The sequence below is a fragment of the Pristiophorus japonicus genome, chromosome 6 (assembly GCF_044704955.1).
Source record: "Pristiophorus japonicus isolate sPriJap1 chromosome 6, sPriJap1.hap1, whole genome shotgun sequence".
NCBI classification, from domain to species: Eukaryota; Metazoa; Chordata; class Chondrichthyes; family Pristiophoridae; genus Pristiophorus; species Pristiophorus japonicus.
In genome coordinates, this window is record NC_091982.1 from 53,392,358 (window position 1) to 53,414,785 (window position 22,428).

Here is a 22,428-nt window from a genome sequence, read left to right on the forward strand (position 1 = left end):
AACCTGTGGAATTCTCTACCACAGAAAGTTGTTGAGGCCAATTCACTAAATATATTCAAAAAGGAGTTAGATGAGGTCCTTACTACTAGGGGGATCAAGGGGTATGACGAGAAAGCAGGAATGGGGTACTGAAGTTGAATGTTCAGCCATGAACTCATTGAATGGCGGTGCAGGCTAGAAGGGCCGAATGGCCTACTCCTGCACCTATTTTTCTATGTTTCTATGTTTCTATGTTTCTATGGGTTTCCACTTGGAGAGCTCACACAGAATATGGAAAGATTGAAGCTGGTGTTGTTTTGAAGTTGAGGTTAAAATACATTCGGAGAAGATTTAATCTGCAGTCTACGTCTAATTAAATCATAGAGCGATTGTTTATGAACCACTGGTTTGTGATTTTCTTGTACACAGAGAAAACCTTCCAATCAATAATGGGGCAGGGTGGAGGGAATCTTTACAGACAAGCAATTCCAGATCCTAAAAGTGCTTCATACTGACATAAATGCCAAGCTACAGCGAACTGTTTTATTCACAAGTGCTAATGTCACTCACCTTGAAGAGATGAAACATCCAGCAGAAAATATCATCTTCAAGTGAATCTTTCGAGGTGAGTGATAAAGTCAGCAGCTACTTTTTAAATTTTGTCTTTCACCCAAAACTGGATGTTACTTTTTATATTGTGCAACAACTGACTTAACCCATAATCTGTCTGCCACGATGACTGATTTTGGTTTCATCTTAAATAATTGATGGGGATATGCAGATTTAATTTAGTCATCGTGGATGATTATCTCCGCTCCGACTTGGAATTTGATCTCGTTGGGTTGAGCGACGCCCGAGCTAACTCTCATGAGTCAGCTGTTCCTGTTCTCTGTAGGCATGTAAATGAATTCTATTTGCTAAGTATTAGCTCTCCAAGTTGAGTATTGTCTTCCCCTCCCTCTCTGGTCTTGTGGCTTCCAAATTGTATCTGATTTGGAATCTTCATAGGCTTCCTCATCATAGAATTACATAATATTTACAGCACAGAAACAGGCCATTCGGTCCAACAGGTCGATGCTGGTGTTTAGGCTCTATATGAGCCTCTTCCCACCCTACTTCAGCTCACCCTATCAGTATAACCTATTCCTTTCTCCCTCGTGTGCTTCCCCTTTAAATTCATCTATGCTATGCGCCTCAACCACTACCTGTTGTAACAAGTTCCACATTCTCACCACCCTCTGGGTAAAGGAGTTTGTCCTGAATTCCTTTATTAGTGACTGTCTTATATTTGCGTCAAATGTTCCCGCTAAGGTGTGCGCGCGCACGGCCACGCAGTAATCTGAAATGTTGCACGCAGGCTGCTCACCGCTTTCATATTGTAAATACTGCGCACGTGCAGACATTTAAAGGGACCGCACACTGAAAGAGATAGGCTGCGCAGAACAAGGGAAACACTGTTTATGACCAATCACGTGAGCCAGGTCTCCAAGCCTTCTTCCTCTTATGGTGCTACTGACAAGCCTACTCCCTGCTTGATGCAGCACTGTAGTATTCCTTTTCCGGACGTAGAATCTGATCTGCATTCTCCATTATAATTACTCAATGTGGAATCTGTCCCATTATTTGTCATGTTGCTTCTCGAGCAGCCAGGTCTCGCTGCTCTAGAGAAGGACAAATTGTACAAAGCTCATGCAGATCAATATTCTCAATAATATTCCATAAATTCCAGGTCTTAGCGGCGACCAGCCTGGTCAGTTCTTGGATCTACTTCTTTATTCATCTTTGCATCAGCCATTATTCTGGTTCCCAGATACACGAGAGTCCATTTCTTCTAGTGTTCTTTAGAATGGGTACAGTAGCGTAGTGGTTATGTTACTGGGCTGGTAATCAAATGGTCTGGACTAATGATCCGGAGACATGAGTCCAAATCCAACCACGGCAACTTAAATTAAAATAAATCTGGAATAAAAAGCTAGTGTCAGTAATCGTGACCGTGAAACTATCGGATTGTCGCAAAAGCCCATCTGGTTCACTAATGACCTTCAGGGAATAAATCTGCCGTCCTTAACCCAGTCTGCCCTATAAGTGACTCCAGACCCACAGTAATGTGGTTGACTCTCAACCGCCTTTTGAAATGGTCATGTCAGCTTATTCAAGAAGGCTCACCACTATCACAACCTTCTCGAGTGCAATTAGGGATGGGCAATAAATGCTGGACTTGCCGGCGACACCCACAATAAAGAAAATGGCCATTTGACCTTAGAATAAAAGAACTTAAGAAATAGGAGCAGGAGCAGGTCTTAGATTCCCACATTACAACATTGACTACACTTCAAAAAGGACTTCATTGGCTGTAAAGGGCTTTAGGACGTCCAGTGGTCATGAAAGGTATTGTGTTCCTAACCCAGATGAGGCTGCACACAAGGAGGTTAAAGTGACAGTGACCTCAGTCTTTAATAACACACTCCAGCATGAGGAATAAGCCTTAGGGGCCGGCTTATATACAGGGATCCATTGGGACTTCAGGGGAATGCGCTCCCTGATAGCAGAACATGGAAGTGCATGCTTTACAGATACACAACATCACTCCCCCCACAAAGTCAAAGTGAATACTATTTACAAGGTGAGGCGATCGGGAGCCTTTCTTTCCCTGGTGGACAGCCTCGGTACAAATGTCTGTTCTGGTGTGATGGCTGTGCCCTCGCTGGGCTGGCGTGTTGTTGGCCCTGCAGGGCTGCTGGGTGAGCCTGGCCTTGCTGGACTGTTGGGCGTTATGGGTTCGATTTCCTGGTCCGGCGTGGTGTCATTGATCCTTTGGGTGTGTGTTGTGAGCTCGAAAAAGGTGGTGTCTGCTGTGGGTTGTTCAGGGCAGTCTGTGAACCGCAGCCTCGTTTGGTCCAGGTGCTTTCTGCAAATTTGTCCATTGTCTAGTTTGACTACAAACACCCTATTCCCTTCTTAAGCTTTCACCGTGCCCACGATCCACTTGGGACCATGTCCATAGTTTCGCACATATACAGGGTCATTCAGATCAATTTCCCGTGACACAGTGGCGCGACCATGGTTTACATTTTATTGCTGCCGCCTGCTCTCTACCTGATCATGCAGGTTGGGGTGAACCAGCAAGAGTCTGGTTTTAAGTATCCTTTTCATGAGTAGCTCAGCGAGTGGGGTCTCGTGCGGTAGCTGAGCAGTAGTGGGGACAGGCGAGTTTGGAGTGAACTTTCTGTGACTCGTTTAAGACTTTGTTTGATCGTTTGTACTGCCCGCTCTGCCTGCCCATTGGAGGCTGGTTTAAATGGGGCCGAGATGACATGTTTGATCCCATTGCGGGTCATGAATTCTTTAAATTAGGCATTGTTGAAACATGGCCCGTTGTCACTGACCAGTATGTCAGGCAGGCCGTGGGTGGCAAACATGGCCCTCAAATTTGAGGCCAAACAGGTACTGATGCATTTTCTTTACCCCAAACACACACGCTAATGCCTCTTTCTCAATCATGCTGTAGGCCCTCTCGGCCTTAGACAAGCTCCTGGAAGCATAAGCAACAGTTTGCAACTTCCCCGCAACGTTAGCTTGTTATAATACACACCCGACTCCGTACGACGACGCGTCACATGCTAGCACAAGTCTTTTACACGGGTTATACACTACAAGCAGCTTGTTAGAGCATAAAATGTTTCTGGCTTTCTCAAAAGCAATTACTTGGTTTTTTCCCCGATACCCAGTTCTCACCTTTGCGCAATAACACATGTAGGGGCTCTAAAAGGGTGTTTAAACGCGGTAGGAAGTTACCAAAATAGTTGAGGAGTCCCAAGAATGACCGCAGCTCGGTGACATTCTGTGGCCTGGGTGCGTTCCTGATAGCCTCTATCTTGGCGTCTGTGGGCCGAATGCCACCCGCTACGATCTTTCTCCCCAAAAGCTCCACTTCTGTTGCCATGAAGATGCATTTTGACCTCTTCGGCTGCAGCCCTATGTGATCCAGTCGCTGGAAGACCTCCTCCAGGTTTTGTAGGTGCTCGGCGGTGTCCCGACCCGTGACCAATATGTCGTCCTGAAAGACCACCGTGTGTGGTACCGACTTGAGTAGGCTCTCCATGTTTCTCTGGAAGATCGCTGCAGCTGACCGAATTTCAAATAGGCATCTGTTGTAGATGAACAGTCCCTTATGCGTTTTGATGCAGGTGATGCCTTTCGAAGACTCCTCCAGCCCCTGCGTCATGTAGGCCGAAGTCAGGTCGAGTTTGGTGAATGTCTTGCCTCCTGCCACCGTTGGAAATAGGTCGTCTGTCTTAGGTAGCGGGTATTGGTCCTATAGTGAGAAACGATTAATAGTTACTTTATAATCGCCGCAATTCCTGACCGTGCCATCACTTTTGAGTACTGTAACAATCGGGCTGGCCCACTCGCTGAATTCCACTGGGGAGATGATGCCCTCGCGTTGCAGCCTGTCCAGCTCGATTTCCACTCTCTCCCTCATCATGTGAGGTGCCACTTACGCCTTGTGGTGAATGGGTCATGCCTCTGGGACCAAGTGGATCTGTACCTTTGCCCCGGAAAAGTTTCCAATGCCTGGCTCAAAAAGGGAAGGAAATTTGTTAAGAACTTGGGTACATGAGGCCTCATCGAGATGTGATAGCTCTCGGATGTCATCCCAGTTCCAGCTGATTTTGCCAGCCAGTTTGTTCCAAGCCGTTTGGGGCCATCACCTGGGACAATCCAGAGTGGCAGTTCATGCACCATGCCCTCGTAGGTGACCTTGACCATGGCGCTGCCCAGGACAGTGATAAGCTCTTTGGTGTACGTTCTCAGTTTCGTGTGGATGGGGCTCAGGGCTGGTCTGAATGCCTTGTTGCACCACAGTCTCTCAAACATCTTTTTACTCATGATGGATTGGCTAGCGCCAGTATCCAGTTCCATGGCTATAGGTAAGCCATTCAATTTTACATTTAGCATTATAGGTGGACATTTCATCAAAAATGTGTGCACCGTGTACTTCAGCATCTGTCTCCTCTCTGAGGCTCAAAATTGCTTTGATCCACCATGGACCAATCTTCCTCTGCCAAGTGGTGGTTAGCAGGTTTTGCAGAGCTTGCAGCTCATCTGCAAGCTCGTTGGAGATGCCCCGTTGTTCCTCAGCTCTTGCAAACATACCCTTTGAAGCGGCATGAATAGGCTGAATGCTAGCCTCCACAACGCCAACAAGGTGTGAATTGCCTTGCATTCATCCTTTGTTGGGGACTCTGAGTCATCTGGGTCACCTGAGGCCTGCTGGCAGTTGCAGACTCGTGGTTTCTGCCCTGTACATTTCTGCTCGCAAACACAGTTCCAGTTAATTCATGAACATTGCTCGCATTTGTGTGCTGAGAGATTTGTTTGGTGTTATCACTGGTGGACATAAATGCCTGTGCTATCGCAATGGCTTTACTGAGGGTCGGTGTCTCTACAGTCAAAAGTTTTCGTAGGATGGTCTCGTGGCCAATGCCCAGTACAAAAAAGTCTTCCAGCATTTGCTCCAGGTAGCCATCAAACTCACATTGTCCTGCAAGTCACCTTAGCTCGGCGACGTAGCTTGCCACTTCCTGACCTTCAGATTGTTGGCACGTGCAGAACCGATATCTCGCCATCAGCACGCTCTCCCTTGGGTTAAGATGCTCCCGAACCAGTGTACACAGCTCCTCATACGACTTATCTGTGGGTTTCACCGGAGCCAGAAGATTCTTCATGAGGCTGTAGGTCGGTGCCCCACAGACTGTGAGGAGGACTTATTGCAGCGCTTCCTTCTCCGTCCAGCTCGTTGGCTACAAAGTACTGGTCTAGCCTTTCGACATAGGCTTCCCAGTCCTCACCCTCTGAGAACTTCCCCACGATGCCCACAGTTTGCTGCATCTTTGCATTGGATTCATATCCTCGTCGCCAGTTATTGTGTTCCTAATACAGGTGAGACTGCACACAGGGAGGTTAAAGTAACAGTGACCTCAGTCTTTAATAAGACACTCAAAGTGAGGAACAGGCCTTGGGGCCGGCTTATATACAATGCTCCCAAGGGATGCTGGGATCCCTTGGGACTTCAGGGGATGAGCTGCCTGGTGGCGGAACATGGGAGTGCATGCTTTACAGATACACAACAAAAGGCGCTATATAAATGCAAGTTTTTCTTGTTTATTTTCATTGGGCCCCTCAAGCGTGCACCCCCATTTAATAAGATCATGGCTGAACGTCTATAACAACTATACTTTCCTGCCATGTCCCCTGATCTCCATATCCCTTGATTCCATTAGTACCCAAAAATCTCCCTCTTGAATATACTCCGCGACTGAACATCCACAGCTCTCTGGGGCAGAGAATTTCAAAGATTTACTACCCTCTTAGGTGAAGAGATTTCTCCGCATCTCAGTCTTAAATGGCTGATCCCTTATTCTGAGATTATGGCCCCTAGTTTTAGACTCTCCAGCTTGGGGAAATCGCCTCTCGGCATCTCTGTAAATAGTTATTGCCCTTCTCAGATTGTAATCAAATCTAGTGGTGTAACTATCATTGTTATTTAAAAGCATTTAATGTTTCCAGTTTCTGCCCAGATACACAGCATTTTCTATCTTTGTAGTGGTTCTTGACAATGTTTATTATTTTTGATGGTTCAGTAGGTTACTCCATAGGGTGACCCAATGAATGCTGTCCATAACTAAATCTAGAATCTACAGAAGTCAACTTGTGTCTTCTGAAATTCAAGACAATTCTCAATTATCCCTATTGTAGTGAAAATCTGGGGATGAGATCTATACTCTCAAGTCAGGATTGAGCATCAACTTGATCCTTTGAGGAAAACTTTTCCTGGATGAAAACAGACACAGTTCTCCAGTTGAAATTAGATACATCTCCCTTCCTTGTTAAATTCAAAGCTATTGCTTGTCTCTTTTCATGGTGTGAGGTTCCTTTCTCGCTCACACTCAACAACAAATTATAGAAACATAGAAAATAGGAGCAGTAGTAGGCCATTCGGCCTTTCGAGCCTGCACCGCCATTCAATATGATCTTGGCTGATCCTCTATCTCAATAGCATATTGGCGCTTTCTCCCCATATGCCTCTATGCTTTTTGTGTCTAGAAATGTATCTATCTCCTTCGTAAATATATTCAGTGACTTGGCCTCCACAGCATTCTGCGGCACAGAATTCCACAGGTTCACCACCTTCCGAGTGAAGAAATTTCTCCTCACCTCAGTCCTAATTTTCCTACCCTGTATCCTGAGACTATGACCCCTTGTTCTAGACTTCCCAGCCAGGGGAAACATCCTCCCTGCATCCAGTCTGTCCAACCCCGTCAGAATTTTCTATGTTTCAATGAGATCCCCTCTCATTCTTCTAAACTCTAGTGAATACAAGCCTAGTCAACCCAATCTCTCCTCATAGAAACATGGAAAATAAGTGCAGGAGTAGGCCATTCGGCCCTTCGAGCCTGCACCACCATTCGATAAGATCATGGCTGATCATTCCCTCAGTATCCCTTTCCTGCTTTCTCTCAATATCCCTTGATCCCCTTAGCCTTAAGAGCCATATCCAACTCCCTCTTGAATATATCCAATGAATTGGCATCAACAACTCTCTGCGGCAGGGAATTCCACAGGTTAACAACTCTCTGAGTGAAGAAGTTTCTCCTCATCTCAGTCCTAAATGGCCTACCACTTATCCTAAGACTGTGTCCCTTGGTTCTGAACTTCCCCAACATCGGGAACATTCTACCCGCATCTAACCTGTCCCGTCCCTTCAGAATCTTGTATGCTTCTATGAGATCCCCTCTCATCCTTCTAAACTCCAATGTATAAAGGCCCAGTTGATCCAGTCTCTCCTCATATGTCAGTCCAGCCATCCTGGGAATCAGTCTAGTGAACCTTCGCTGCACTCCCTCAATAGCAAGAATGTCCTTCCTCAGATTAGGAGACCAAAACTGAACACAATATTCCAGGTAAGGCGTAGCCAATTGTAGTAAGACTTCCCTGCTCCTATACTCAAATCCCCTAGCTATGAAGGCCAACATACCATTTGCCTTCTTTACCGCTTGCTGTACCTGTATGCCAACTTTCAATGACTGATGAACCATGACACCCAAATCTCGTTGCACCTCCTTTTTTCCTAATCTGCCACCATTCAGATAATATTCTGTCTTCGCGTTTTAGCCCCCAAAGTGGATAACCTCACATTTATCTACATTATACTGCATGTGCCATGCATTTGCCCACTCAACTAACCAAGCAAATGATGAATAAAAAAATGATAGAGAGAAGATAATTTATGAGAGTAAACTAGCAAGAAATATAAAAACAGACAGTAAGAACTTCTATGGCTATATGAAAAGAGAGTAGCTAAAGTAAACATTGGTCCCTTAGAGGATGAGACTGGGGAATTAATAATGGGTAACAGGCTGAGATTTAGAACAAATATTTTGTATTGGTCTTCACAGTAGAAGACACTAAAAGCATCCTAATAATTGATAATCAAAGGGCTATTAGAAGGGGGGAACTTAAAACAATCACCATTGTAATGTCCTTACACACTACTATTAATTCACACGAAGTACATTCTGCAGACAAGGTCACTCAGTGACCTTTATTCACAGGACCAAGAAGTGATGACCCTGCGTGGGACCTCCCTTTATATACCTGGATGACCAGGTGAGGAGTGTCTCCCACAAGTTCACCCCCTGTGGTCAAGGTGTGCATTTCTTAGGTGTGTACAGTATGCAGTGTTGTTGTGAAGGTTACAGTTACATGAAGATTACATACATGACATCACCTCCCCCCCAACGTCTTATGGGGTCAAAGATTAAGTCTTTCAGGCGGTCGACGCTCTCTCGGTGGAAAGCCGCAGTTGGGGCTCTGGTTGTTGAGCCTTGGCATGCGTCTCTGTCACCTGTGGAGATTCTGGCTTGTCCGGGCTGGCCGCAGGGACTGTGCATGCTGCTGAATGTTCTTGTTGCTCGTTCACTGGCTGTGGTGTGGACAACATCTCATGATCTTCCTCAGGTTCCTCAGTGTCCATGCTGAACCTTTTTTTTACTTGGTCCAAATGCTTGCGGCATATCTGTCCATTGTTAAGTCTGACCACTATGACCCTATTCCCCTCTTTGCCAATTGGGTCCCAAAGCGTGATTAAGAACAAATACAGGGTCATCGATTTCTATCCATCTCCCCTTTGAGTTACGGTCATGGCACTCATTTTGGGACTGGCGCTTGCCCTCAACAATGTCTGATAGGACAGGATGAATGAGGGACAGCCGAGTTTTAAGTGTACGTTTCATGAGTAGTTCCGTGGGCGGGACTCCCGTGAGTGAATGCGGTCGGGACCTATAGGCCAGCAGGAGGCGCGATAGGCGGCATTGAAGGGAGGGCCTTGAATCCAGAGCATGCCCTGTTTTATGATTTGGACCGCACGTTCGTTCCACCTGGCCATTGGAAGCCGGCTTGAATGGTGCCGTCCTGACATGTTTGATGCCATCATGCAACATGAACTCCCGAAGTTCATACGACAGTCCTGCCACCATGGGAATCAGTCTGGTGAACCTTTCTTAGGTAAGGAGACCAAAACTGCACGCAATACTCCAGTTGTGGTCTCACCAAAGCCCTGTATAACTGTAGTAAGTCATCCTTGCTCCTGTACTCAAATCCTCTTGCAATGAAGGCCAAAAAACAATTTGCCTTCCTAACTGTTTGCTGCACCTGCATGTTTGCTTTTAATGACTGGTGTACAAGGACACCTAGGTCCCTTTGTCCATCAACATTTCCCAAGCTATCACTATTTAAATAATACTTTGTCTATGTTTTTACTACCAAAGTGGATAACTTCACATTTATCCACGTTATACTGCATCTGCCTATCTAAATTGCCTTGCAGCATCTTTGCATCCTCCTCACCACTCACAATCCCACCTAGTTTTGTGTCGTCAACAAACTTGGAAACATTACATTTGGTTCCCTCATCCAAATCATTTATATATATTGTGAAAAGCTGAGGACCAAGCACTGAGCCCTGTGGTACCCCATTAGTCACTGCCCACCACCCCGAAAGAGACCGGTTTATTCCTACTCTCTGTTTCCTGTCAGTTAACCAATTTTCAATCCATGCCAGTATATTACCCCCAATCCTATGTGCTTTATTTTTACACACTAACCTCTTATGTGGGACTTTATCAAAGGCCTTCTGAAAATCCAAATACACTACATCCACTGGTTCTCCCTTATCTATTCTATCAGTGACATCCTCAAAAACCTCCAGAAAGTTTGTCAAACAATTTTCCTTTCATAAATCCATGTTGACTTTGTCTAATCCCGTTGATATTATCTAAATGCCCCATTATCACATCCTTTGTAATAGACTCTAGCATTTTCCCTCCTACTGATTTTGGGCTAACCGGTCTGTAGCTCCCCGTTTTCGCTCTCCCTTCTTTTTTAAATGGTGGGGTTACATTTGACACCCTCCAATCTGCAGGAACTGTTCCATAATCTATAAAATGTTAGAAGATGACAATCAATGCATCCGCTATTTCCATGGTTATCTCTAGGATACAGATCACCAGGCCCTGGGGATTTATCAGCTTTCAGTCTCATTAGTTCCTCCAGCACTATTTTCTTACTAATAATCATTTCCTTTAATTCCTCTTGCTCACTTGACCCTTGGTTCCTCAGCTTGCATTTATTTTGCAACTTTACACATCTGTGAATTGTTTATTCTACATTAATCAGTCAAGAATTGACACCGAGCAGTAGAATAAGATATTAGTAACAGTAACTAAAGGCTTGGTCAAAGAGGTAGGTTTTAAGGAGGGTCTTAAAGGAGGAGAGAGAGGTGGGGAGGCAGAGAGGTTTAAGAAGGGAGTTTGAAGGCTTCGAGCAATCTTTATGATGGAGAGGATTAAGGGGTCAGAAGCTCAGCTTGGGGTGAGATAGGATGGCGAGTTTGCAAAGAGTTGACTTCAATCTGAGACAGTGACTACCGGGGGGGGGGGGGGGGGGGTTGCGGAGATGGACTCTGTGGCGAGGGCACAGAATTTGTGGCAAAAGCCAAAGGCAATGGATTTGGTCATCCCGATGTATAACTGGAGGATATTGTGGCTTATCCAGGACTAAAGGTTGAACAAGTAGTCTGACAGCACAGAGGCAATGGAGTTGTTGAGAAGCGATGGTATAGCTGACTATATCAAAGACTGCAGAGAAGTCGAGAAGGACAATCAGGGATAGTACGCTATGGTCACACCCACAGAGGGTGCCACTTATCAGGCCAAGTCTGAGTGCCGTCCAGGTCTTGTTGCGTGCGGGCGTGGACTGCTTCATTATCTGACTGTGTAATAATCAGCGAACATCCCCACTTCTGATCTTATGATGGCGGGGAGGCTATTGATAAAGCAGCTGAAGATGGTTGGGCCGAGGACACTGCCCTGAAAAACTCTTGCAGCAATGTCCTGGAACTGAGATGATTGACCTCCAATATCCACAACCATCTTCCTTTGGGGAGGTGCTGCCAAAGAAGTCTTGGCGAGTTGCTGCAGTGCATCTTGAAGATGGTTCACACAACTTCCTTTGTGCTAGGCACGACTCCAACCAGTGGGGAGTTTTCCCCCTGATTCCCATTGATTTCAATATTACTAAGACTCCTTGATGCCACACTCAGTCAAATGCTGCCTTGGATGTCAAGGGCAGTCAGTCACTCTCACCTCACCTCTGGAATTAAGCACTTTTGTCCATGTTTGGACCAAGGCTGTAATGAGGTGTGGAGCCGAGTGGTCCTGGTGGAACCCAAACTGAGCATCGGTGAGAAGGTTGCTGGTGAGTAAGTGCCATTTGATAGCACTGTTGACACCACCTTCCATCACTTTGCTGATGATTGAGAGTAGACTGATTGGGTGGTAATTGGCCGAACTGGATTTGGCCTTTTTGTGGACAGGACAGACCTGGGCAGTTTCCCACATTGTCGGATAGATGCCAGTGTTGAAGCTGTACTGGAACAGCTTGGCGAGAGGCACGGCTAGTTCTGGAGCACAAGTCTTCAGCACGACTGCCGGGATATTGTCGGGGCCCATAGCCTTTGCTGTATCCAGTAAGCTCAGCCATTTCTTGATATCGCATCGAGTGAATCGAATTGGCTGAAGACTGGCTTCTGTGATGGTTCTTCAGCCTTGTCGGTTTCACTCATGTACTGGGCTCCGTTATCATGGAGGATGGGGATATTCATGGAGCCTCATCCTTCCATTCGTTGTTTAATTGTCTGCCACCATTCATGACTGGATTGGCAGGACTGCAGAGCTTGGATCAGATCTGTTGGTTGTGGGATCGCTTAGTCTTGTCTATGGCATGCTGCTTCCGCTGTTTAGCATGCTGTAGTCCGGTATTGCAGCTTTCACAAGTTGGCACCTCATTTTTAGTTACACCTGGTGCTGCTCCTCGCATGCTCTTCTGCACTCCTCATTTATCCAGTGTTGGTCCTCTGGCTTGGTGGTAATGGTAGAGTGAGGGATATGCCAGGGTATGAGTTTACAGATTGTGGTGGAATACAATTCTGCTCCTGCTGATGGCCCACAGTGCCTCATAGATGCCCAGTTTTGAGCTGCTAGATCTGTTCTAAATCTATCCCATTTAGCATGGTGGTAGTGCCACACAACATGATGGAGGTTGTCCTCTATTTGAAGATAGGACTTCGTCTCCACAAGGATTGTGCCGTAGAAACTGCTACCAATAAGGTCATGGACAGATGCATCTGCGACAGGTAGACTGGTAAGGGCGAGGTCATGTAGGTTTTCCCCTCATGTTGGTTCTCTCACCACCTGCTGCAGGCCCAGTCTGGCAGCGATGTCCTTCAGGACTCGGCCAGCTCGGTCAGTAGTGGTGCTTCCGAGCCACTCTTGAAGTCCCCCACCCAGTGTACAGTCTGTGCTTGTGCTACCTTCATTGTTTCTTCCAAGTGATGTCCAACATGGAGGAGTACTGTTTCATTAGCTGAGGGAGGGCGGTAGGTGGTAATCAGCAGGAGGTTTTCTTCCCCATGCTTGACCTGAAGCCATGAGACTTCATGAGGTCTGGAGTCAATGCTGAGGATTCCCGGGGATACTCCCTCCTGACTGTATACCACTGTGCCACCACCTCTGGTGGGTCTGTCCTGCCAGGGATAGTGATGGAGGAATCTGGGACATTGGCGGTAAGGTATGATTCTGTGAGTGTGACTATGTCAGGATGTTGCTTGACTAGTCTGTGGGACAGGTCTCCCAATTCTGGCACATGTCCCTAGATGTTAGTGAGCAGGACTTTGCAGGGTCGACTGGGCTGTGTGTGCTGTTTTCATGTCCAAAACAAGTGACTATTTTTAAATGTTGCTGATCTGTTAGGAGCAGACTGCTCCAGAATTGCACTAATTATCATTCTTTCCATCTCACTGTTCCTACTTCTTTCAGTCATGATTCACTCTCAACCAGGATATCCGTACCACCCATATGACTGCTTCACCTTGGGTGCATCAAGAATGAGGCAGAGCTTGGTCTAAATTAGACTATCGAGTGCATTTTCCAGCCGGTTATGGGCAGAGTCTGTTATTTCAATTCAGTATCAATTTCCCCTGTTGTTTTGAGCCATCTCTGAGTTTATTCAATCATTGTACCTTTCACAAGTTGCTGCAGCATGGATTTCTCCATTATAAATTATGTGTTGTTCAAAATGATTGATGATACAATGATGAGACAGGTACGAACCTCGACTATCCTGAATCAGATTTGAACACAGTGTTCAACAAATTATACCGCTGTGGCTCAGCAGGCTGCCCTTTAACAACTACAACTTGCATTTGTAAGAACATAAGAAATAGGAACAGGAGTAGACCATACGGCCCGTCAAGCCTGCTCTGCCATTCAATAAGATCATGGCTGATCTGATCATGGACTCAGCTCCACTTCCCTGCCCGCTCAACATAACCCCTTATCCCCATATCATTTAAGGAAGTGTCTATTTCTGTCTTAAATTTATTCAATGTCTCAGCTTCCACAGCTCTCTGAGGCAGCGAATTCCACAGATTTACAAACCTCAGAGAAGAAATTTCTCCTCATCTCTGTTTTAAATGGGCGGCCCCTTATTCTAAGATCATGTCCTCTAGTTCTAGTCTCCCCCACCAGTGGAAACATCCTCTCTTCATCCACATTGTCAAGCCCCCTCATAATCCTATACGTTTCGATGAGATCACCTGTCAGTCTTCTGAATTCCAATGAGTGGAGGCCCAACCTACTCAACTTATCCTCATAAGTCAACCCCCTCATCCACGGGATCAACCTAGTGAACCTTCTCTGAACTGCCTCCAAAGCAAGTATATCCTTTCGGAAATATGGAAACCAAAACTGCACACAGTATTCCAGATGTGGCCTCACCAAAACCTTGTATAGCTGTAGCAAGACTTCCCTGCTTTTATACTCCATCCCCTTTGCAATAAAGGCCAAGATACCATTTGCCTTCCTGATCACTTTCTGTATCTGTCGTGTAGTAAATTGTCCCAAGGTGCTTCACAGGAGTGTAATAAAACAAAATGTGTCACCGAGCCACATAAGTAGAAATTAGGGCAGGTGACCAAAAGCTTAGTCAAAGAGGTAGGTTTTAAGGAGCATCTTAAAGGAGGAAAGAGAGCTAGAGGGGTAGAATGTTTTAGGGAGGGAATTCTAGAGCTTTGGGCCTTGGCACCTGAAGGTGGAGTGATTATAATCAGGGATGTTCAAGAGCCAGAATTAGAGGAGCGCAGATATCTCGGGGATTGTGGGGCTGCAGGAGATTACAGAGATAGGGAGGGGCAAGACCATGGAGGGATTTGTAAACAAGGATGAGAATTTTAAAATCGAGCTGTTGCATATCCAGGAGCCAATGTGGGTCAGCGAACACAGGGATGATGGGGGAACATGAGTTTTGGATGAATTTTATGTAGGGTAGAATGTGCGAGGGCAGCCAAGAGTGCATTGGAGTAGTCAAGTCGGGAGTTAATAAAGGCATGTATGAGGGTTTCTGCAGCAGATGAGCCGAAGCAGGGGCAGAATCGGGTGATGTTATGGAAGTGGTCTTAGTTATGGCGCAGATATATGGTTGGAAGCCCATTTCAGGGTCAACTATGACACCAAGGTTGTGAGCCATCGGATTCAGCCTCAGACAGATGTTTGGGAGTTGGATGGAGTCAGTGGCTAGGGAATGGAGGCTATGGTGGGGACTGAAGACAATGGCTTCCAATATTTAGTTTGGAGAAATTTCTGCTCATCCAGTACTGAATGTCAGACAAGCAGTCTGATAATTTAGAGACAGTGGAGGGGTCGAGAGAAGTGGTGGTGAGATCGAGCTGGGTGTCATCAGCGTACATGTGGAAACTGATGCTGTGTTTTTGGATGATGTCGCCAAGGGGCAGCATATAGATGGAAAATAGGAGGGGCCAAGGATAATTCTTTGGGGGACACCAGAGGTAACGATGAGGGAGCGGGAGAGAAGCCGTTGCAGTTAATTCTCTGGCTAGGATTAGATAGATAAGAATGGAACCAGGCGAATGCAGTCCCACCCAGCTGGACGATGGTGGAGAGGCGTTGGAGGAGGATGGAGTGGTCAACCATGTCAAAGGCTGCAAACAGGTCAAGAAGGACGAAGAGGGATAGGTTACCTTTGTCACAGTCACAACGGATGTAATTTGTGACTTTGATAGAAGTCTTTTTGGCAGGGGCGGAAACCTTATTGGAGGGATTCAAACATGGAGCTCCGGGAAAGATGGGCATGAATTTGGGAAGCGACAACACATTCAAGGACATTGGAGAGGAAAGGGAGGTTGGAGATGGGGTTGTAGTTTGCAAGGACGGAGGGGTTAAATGGTTTTTTTTTTAAAGAGGGGAGGTGATGACGGCAGGTTTGAATCAGAGTGGGGCAGTACCCGAGGAGAGAGAACTGCTAACAATATCAGCTAACATTAATCTCTGGGAGTCTAGTTGGATCAAGCTGAGACCAGCGAGACAAGACTATGGTGAATGGTGGAACACAATGTGTAATGTTTCTTCAGCATTCTGATCACAGTTTCTGCTAGGCATGGATCCACAGTACAAAACTCTCTATAATTCAGCACAGATTGGCAGTAAATGGGCCATTTTATTGGGAGCCATAAGAGCAGTTAGTGCAGGGAGTGGAACAGTCACACAGCACTTCGGATAAATTTGCTGGTGATTTTCTTAAATTAGATTTCGGGGACATTGTTCAAATAAAGTACAAGGAGCTGGGTTCTGCAATTGCCTGCTATGCTTCATCTGAGAGTGACTGGTGCTGTGACTGGATAAGAAAAGTGGAAATGTTCCATGACTAGCATCCCTCCTCTCAGTGAGCACAAGGAAATCCACGAGACGTAAGTCAGTAAATAAATTGTTTTCAAGAACTCATCCAATTAGGAACTGTACAGATTAACCCATGAGAAAATTGCTATTTCTGGCAATGTTTTGCTCCTCCATACAATTTGCTTTAGGAACAATTTGATCAAGTAAAATGGCCACATTTAAGATAAATATAAATGCATCTGCCATTTACAATGTAGTTCAAATATGATGCAGCAACTATCTATTACTAAAACCAACATATGCACAATTTAAGTGGCATTCTAAATCTGCATTATTATTTAGATTTTCAGTTAACCACCATTTTTAATATCAACTTTATGCCAAATAAACTCCAAAGGACAACTTATTTACGTAGAATTTACAGCACAGAAACTGGCCATTCGGCTCAACTGGTCTATGTCAGTGTTTATGCTCCACACGGGCCTCCTCCCACCTTACATTATCTACCCCTATCAACATATCTTTCTTTTGGGAAAGAAAAAGATGCCTAACCAGTGTCAGCCGTGGCTCAGTGGGTAGCACACTCGCCTCTGAGTCAGAAGATTGTGGGTTCACGTCCCACTTCAGGAACTTGAGCACATAAATTTAGGCTGACACTCCAGTGCAGTGTTGAGGGAATGCTGCAATGTTGGAGGTGCCAGCTTTCAGATGAGATGTTAAACCAAGGCCCTGTCTGCTCTCAGGTGGATGTAATAAGATCCCAGGGCACTATATTGAACAACAGCAGGGGAGTTATCCCTGGTGTCCTGGCCAATATTTATCCCTCAATCAACATGACACGAAAACAGATTATCTGATCATTATCACATTGCTGTTTGTGGGAGCTTGCTGTGTGCAAATTGGGGGCTGCATTTCCCATATTACAACAGTGACTACACTCCAAAAGTACTTTATTGGTTGCAAAGCGCTTTGAGACGATCGGTGGTCGTGAAAGGTACTATATAAATGCAAGTTTGTCTTTCTTTCTAACCTTTATATGGCCATTTCCAGTTCGATTTCTAAAAAAGAATCCTGCAGATTTGTTTTCACTCAAACAAAGCACACTTATTTTTACACAGTGAATGAATAAGAGTTCAAATAGAAACTAAAAGATTGGCAATTTTTTGCTAATCTTTTTAAAATAAAAGGCCATTCTGCAAGGAATTCGGAACGAAAGAACTCAGAGATTGAAATGGTCCTGTTTCTGATTTGAATCTCATTAACCAATTCATTGCCTTCACAGCAATGTAATGCCGGTTTGTTAAAATATTTTCATTGCAAGTGATAATTCATGGCCAAGTACTTTTTAAAAAATGCTTATGATCACTTCAGAGCCAGAAGATTGGAAATATTTTGTGACAAAAATCTCCTGCAATGGCTTCTCTTCCCGCTCCCTCCCGCACTGCTAGCGCTGGAGTTCCCCCAAGGATCTATCCTTGGCTCCCTCGGCGACGTGCTGGAAACAAAACCAGAAAAAAATACTTGCTGGGTATAAGTCAGGTAGCATCAGTAGAGAAACAGAAGTCAGTCAGTCAGTCAGTCTCCATTTCAGGAGCACTTAACTCAGGACAAGCAGGTGGATGTCTCGATGATAACATCGTAACAGTTTTAGGCCAGAGATGACCTTTGATCCATCTAGCCCTCCTATCCACAGTATTCTGTCGCTGCATTTCTAACGACCCTGAACCCCATGTGTTGACAAGAACCTGTTTGAGGAAACCCATTAAGGTTTCTTGTTCCACATATGTCTGGATCTTTTATAAAAAAAGGTTCCTACTACAGTTCTTCTTTTCTGTTATTGTAGAATCATACAGCAAAGAAGGAGGCCATTTGGTCCATCATGCCTGTGCTGGGTCATTGAAAGAGCTCCCCGATCAGTCCCACTCCCCCTGTTCTTCGCCCTGCAAATGTTTTTCTTTTTAAGTAGAGATCCAATTCGCGTTTGAAAGTTACTATTGAATCTGCTTTCCAGATCATAACAATTCACTGCATTAAAAAATATTCTCATTTCTCTCTTGACTTTTTTGCCAAATACCTTAAATCTGCGTCTTAATTTGTTCATTCATATCTATATATCTATATGTATATGTCCATGTCGTCATCATAATCATCATAGGCAGTCCGTTGAAATCGTGGAAGACTTGCTTCCACTCGAAAAGTGAGTTCTTAGGTGACTGAACAGTCCAATATGGGAATTACAGTCTCTGTCACAGGTGGGACAGACAGTCGTTGAAGGAAAGGGTGGGTGAGACTGGTTTGCTGCACGCTCCTTCCGTTGCCCGCATTTCATTTCTGCACACCCTCGGTGTTGAGACTTGAGGTGCTCAGCGCCCCCCCAGATGCTCTTCCTCCACTTAGGGCGGTCTTTGGCCAGGGACTCCCAGGTGTCCTGGGGATGTTGCACTTTATCAAGGAGGCTTTGAGGGTGTCCTTGAAACATTTCCTCTGCCCACCTTGGGCTCGCTTGCCATGTAGGAGCTCCAAGTAGAACGCTCGCTTTGGGAGTCTTGTGTCAGGCATGCAAACAATGTGGCCTGTCCATCGAGTGTGGTCAGTGCTTCGATGCTGGGGATGTTGGCCTGATCGAGGACGCCAACATTGGTGCATCTGAACTACCAGAGGATTTACAGGATCTTGCGGAGACGTCTATATAAAAAAATTCACCAGCGTCCATATAAATTATATCAACTTGTATTTATATAGTGCCTTTAACGTAGTGAAACGTCCCAAGGTGCTTCACAGGAGTATTATGAAACAAAAAATTTGACACCAAGCCACATAAGGAGAAATTAGGGCAGGTGACCAAAAGCTTGGTCAAAGAGGTAGGTTTTAAGGAGCGTCTTAAAGGAGGACAGAAAGGTAGACAGGTGGAGAGGTTTAGGCAGGGAGTTCCAGAGCTTAGGGCCTAGGCACCAGAATGGTTGTGCAATTATAATCAGGGATGCTCAAGAGGGCAGAATTTGACATGTTATTGAAGCATGATCAACAGAAGGAGGCTCAAAGGAGGGAAACTATAGCAATATAAATAAAATAGAAAGAGACAAGAACATTTGCATTGGATTAGAGGTGAGAATCAAATTGCTTATCAGACAACCATTTTTTGAGGAGTAATGTCGAATAACCTCCCTAATATGCACTGATTTTGGATTTATATAGAGTCGAGGACAACAGGGATGTTTGGCACAAAATATAAAACGCGGTTCCCTGGACACCATGTTTCTAATGGAGAAGATGTGGGAGTTCCGCGTGATGTTAAAAATCTCAGCAGACGACACTGAACTTAAGGGTAGAGCCATCAATATTAAACCGTGGAAGCTGCAGTTTCTTTTGCCAAGGTAAACGATGAATTTGTGAAACTGCGCTTTTGAAGAATTGAAACAAGAAAAAAGATTTCCAAAGGCATGGAAGAGTACACGAGAAAGTAATTCAACCGTTGCACGATGATAGGGGTGAAGGCTGTGTGTTGTGAGGACACAAGATCTGAAGGAAATTGATGAATGTCCTGTCAGCAAAATATTAGATGGGGGTTGGATGATAAGTGAGGGAGGTCCGCTGTTGTCTCTCTTTACAGGGATAACCTCACAAAGAAATTCAAAATCTCTCAGCCCTCACTACTTCGGATATCCAATTTTTGTCCTACATTGGTAGTTTTTTTTGTTTAAGAAACTAACATTGCACATGATAATGGGACAGGTTATTGGTTTTAGCCTATCATTCCAAATGATGGTTTTGCTAGCAATATGCCAAAGCTATGCATATCTCCATAGATTTTTTAATGGGATATATTTACCTTGTGATATAATACTCAAATTATACTCCACATTTCAGAGTACTGTTCATTTTACAGTGCAGAAGGAGGAAATTTGGCCCATCGTGTCTGTGCCAGTTCTTTGAAAGAGCTATCCAATTAATCTCACTTCCCCCGGCCCAACCCCCCTTCCCCCGCTCTTTCCCCGTAGTCCTGCAAATTTCGCAAGTTTTTCCAGGCACAGAAGTCCCGCCCCTCACAATAAATTGGGGTTACCACCCCCGAAAGGAAGTGGAGCACTAAATCAAGCACTCCCATTCCTTCGTGGGGTGGGAGCGAGGAGGATAGCTCAGCAGCGCTACACACTGGGCCGTGTGGCGCTGCCGCATAGGAGGGGCTCTTCCCTGAATTAAAGGGAAGGGCCCAAGCTGCATACTCTGCATATTGGGAACCCACCTACGTGGACCACCGGGGAACGGTGGGGCCGGGCGATCAGCAGAATGCCGGGCTGAACGATCACGGCACCGACCCCGCGACCAGAGCACCCCCGCAGCGGGAAGCTAAATGGGAGTTTTTTTCCCAGCAGCAGCCAGCCATCTCCCCTTTAAATTTCATCCCGGTAGCGGTCGGCCGCCTGAAGCTGTCGCTGTTATTGCTCGCCGCAGCTTTAGGGGCCGAAGCCCAATTTACGTACCGGGGCCGCTAATGGTGCGATGTGCACAGCGATGACATCACGATCTCCGGGCGGAGGAGATCGGGGTGCACCACCGTAGGGCCGCCGCTAACCCCCCGCCTAATTTAGCGGGAGTCGTTTAAATGGTCGCAAAGCAGTTTACGCCCCGGTAGCGCCACCACCCAATTTCTCCCCCTATGCAAATAAAAGAAGTATGGTTTTTTTTCTGTCTATTTTCAGGAATCCATGAATCAGCCTTCTTCCTCTGCATGCCCATGGTTGTTCACATCTGTTAGGTTGTTGATGTTCTTTGGAGGAGGTACAGAGACGATTCACGAGGCTGATTCTGGAGATGAGGGGGTTATCTTATGATGATAGATTGAGTAGACTGGGTCTTTACTCATTGGAGTTCAGAAGGATGAGGGGTGATCTTATAGAAACATTTAAAATCATGAAAGGGATAGACAAGATAGAGGCAGAGAGGTTGTTTCCACTGGCAGGGAGACTAGAACTAGGGGGCACAGCCTCAAAATACGGGGGAGACAATTTAAAACCGAGTTGAGAAGGAATTTCTTCTCCCAGAGGGTTGTGAATCTGTGGAATTCTCTGCCCAAGGAAGCAGTTGAGGCTAGCTCATTGAATGTATTCAAGTCACAGATAGATCGATTTTTAACGAATAAGGGAATTAAGGGTTACGGGGAGTGGGCGGGTAAGTGGAGCTGAGTCCACGGCCAGATCAGCCATGATCTTGTTGAATGGCGAAGCAGGCTCGAGGGGCTAGATGGCCGACTCCTGTTCCTAATTGTTATGTTCTTATGTTCTCAGGAAAAAGTTCACAGTTCTGCTATTTTTGGAGAGAGAGGGAAGTAGAGAAAAGGGCCTGAAATGTAGAATTTTTTGGGGTGCAAAATGGTTTTGTTCTAACCATAGCAATATGGAAAGAAGAAGGACTTGCATTTTTTACTGCCTTTTACAGCCTAAGGATGTCACAAAACACTTTACTGCCAACTATGTACTTTTGATGTCACGGCCTGTATCTTAACGAGGGGGAGGGGTTATGTAGGCGGGGTGGGTGGAGTTTCGAACAGAAAACCCGGTAGTCTGGGTTTCCCCACCTGCTCCACAGTGTGCGGTTTGACAGGTTCCCCATCTGGAAGTCAGCCTGATTAACAGGCTTAGCTTACAGTTGGGTGCGGAGGACTCTGGAAACAGGCCACAGAAGCAGGTAGGTCTGATTCACAACAAACTAAGCTATTTTGCAAACGAGCAGTTTTTGCAGGAGTTAGCGTTAAACCGGCAGCTGTGTCCCGTTATTGATTATAGCCGTCGTGAAGCCTATGTCACAGACAGGTCAAGAGGAACAAAGGGAAGTACTGGAGCATAATCATCCAAGATGTTGGATTAAATGAGGAAATTAAGGAGATGTTTAGTGCGTTGAGCACATGAGGTACAGAATTGCTTGTTAAGCAAAAAAAAAAGAGTTTAAACATGAAGTGGACAAACACAATTGGATCTTTTATGTCAGCTGATTAGGACTTTGGGGGATAAAAGAAGAGGGATTGCGAACATTCAGTGCAGATGTGGAGAGGAGGACGATGGTATCTGCAAGAAGCGGATCTGTGCCAGGCAAATGCGCTGAACACTTCTCGGGTATGCTGGTATTGAGGATTGGATCGATG